The 1,954-nt window shown below is 53.3% G+C and overlaps 1 protein-coding gene across 1 annotated transcript in view; it reads right to left on the bottom strand.

Annotated features, from left to right (window-relative positions):
- Positions 1 to 1,954, bottom strand: part of Gdf11 (growth differentiation factor 11) — a 25,187-nt gene that overhangs the window by 13,518 nt on the left and 9,715 nt on the right. The window lies entirely within an intron of this gene.

Here is a 1,954-nt window from a genome sequence, read left to right as displayed (position 1 = left end):
TTTGTTTGTTTGTTTTTTGATATTTTACCCTTTGGATTTGAAGTCCCAAAGTACGTTCCCCAACCCCGAACCCTGGTCGGCAACCGCTGGACCGGTGAACAGCACCGTCAGTGGAAGTTCTGAAATACCCTAAGCCTTGTCCGTTCTCCAACGCCTCCCAGATTCACCTCTTTCCTTGACTTCTCTCAGGCCTGGTCCCTTAGTTGATTCTTCTAAGGTTTCTTTTCGGAGCTTCAGCACTCCAGCTGCCCCCAGACCCAGTCACAAGGAGGGGCGCTGATTGCTACGTAGGAAAGGAGTTAGAAGAAAGCGGAACATTAAGACTTTGGCTTGCTGGCGTAAAGTCTTTGGCATGCCTGTCTAGAACAGTCTAGAGGCTGAGGCAGGGTCAGCCCAGTCTACCTAGAGAGACCTTTTCACCAACCAACCAAGCAACCAAGCAAGCAACCAATCACCCTTTGCTTGTCCCGGTAAGTGCCAACCCTGGCTCGGGTCCCAGCCCACTGTCCTGGTCTCCCTGGTAACTGCCTTCCTACTACAGGGCGCCCACTCTCCTAGCCCAATCCTGGCATCCTTCAGGTCCGCCTCCTTCAAGTTTCTGACTAGTTCATAGCAAATGTGGGTGGGGGCTTGAGGCTGGTGTTGAAGTTTGAAGACTGTGAGCTGGTGGTGAGAAGAAGGGACCGCAGCTTCGCTGAACCAAGGGGCAGGACCTGGCAGAGGGACCGAAGTGCTTTCTAGGGTATGCGGTCTGCTAACAACCTTAAAAACAAGGATTCTGTCGCCAGTGGCCAGTGTTCGAGGCCGAGGCTGTGCTCCGAGGTGCTACCACGAAGACGGGGACTGTTATGTTTCCCAGCCATGCAGCCCCTCCCCGGGGACCCACCTCGCAGAGAATTTCCCCAAGGTCCTACCCTGTTTAGCTTCTGAGGTTAGGCAGGGTCAGGTCACGGTGGTAGATGGGGTTCCCTGCTCCAATCTCCTCTCACTTTTTGGTCCCAAGGCCTCACCTTCGGGGTTAATGACTTTATTCCTTGGCTTTTTTGGGGTGGGTGAGGAGGGATGGGATGATTGAATTGTAGTTCAGGGGAGAGGGCGTCCCTAACTGTCAACTCTCTTTCCCTTCTAGTATGTGCTTCTGGGGATGCCTGGCTCTTTGTGGCTGGGGTAGTTTGCTATAGGAGTGGACCCTTCCAAAGCCGCTGGCCACAACCCTGCAGTCCCCAAGAGGACCTTACTGTGTAATTATTGCCCCTTCCCATATCATGTTCCCCAAACCCTGTACTTAGCTTGCCTGCGTCTCTTGGCAGCCCCGCTAACTTTAGTTTCTCTAAGAGAAGCTGGGGGCTGGGAGAAGGGATCCAAAGAGTTTGTGCTAGGGGCTGTAGCGGTGGCCGGTATAGCACATATAGGCATAGCACACTTTGGAGAATGTAAGAATCACTAGGGGTGATGGTTTCCTTTGCCTCCAGCCCCTCAGAGAAGAACCGTCTCCGAATTGCAACCAATCTTCTCTAAGCTTAGGGAATGTCAGCCCTCCAATTGTGCCCTTTGCTTTTCACTCTTGGTTTTTCCAGGCCTCCCCACCTTTTTTCCCTGTGTATTTCTTTCGTGGTGGTTCCCTCTTCAGGGCCTTGAAATCCTAACTTCGGGGCCAGAAGGGACCTTCCAGCAGGGGGCGCCATGTTCCCGGTCTGAGAAAAGGAGGGGTTCTGCGCTCGATGTTTACCCTTCCAGGGACGTGGAAAAGCTGGCAGATGGGCTGAGACAGGCACCAGGCACCGACAAAGCGAAACCTGAGCTGTCAGATGAGAGAAGCTGGCGAGAGGGTGGCAGGAGGAGAATTCCAAGAAAATCCTATCTCAGAGGGAAGTCAAGAGAGTCATGGGTGCAAAGATCAACGTGGTTGCCCAGAAGAGGATGGCGTGTGTGTGTGTGTGTGTGTGTGTGTGTG

Source organism: Microtus ochrogaster, unplaced genomic scaffold (assembly GCF_000317375.1).
Source record: "Microtus ochrogaster isolate Prairie Vole_2 unplaced genomic scaffold, MicOch1.0 UNK99, whole genome shotgun sequence".
Classification (NCBI taxonomy): Eukaryota; Metazoa; Chordata; class Mammalia; order Rodentia; family Cricetidae; genus Microtus; species Microtus ochrogaster.
This window is presented reverse-complemented; position numbering and strand designations above follow the sequence as displayed.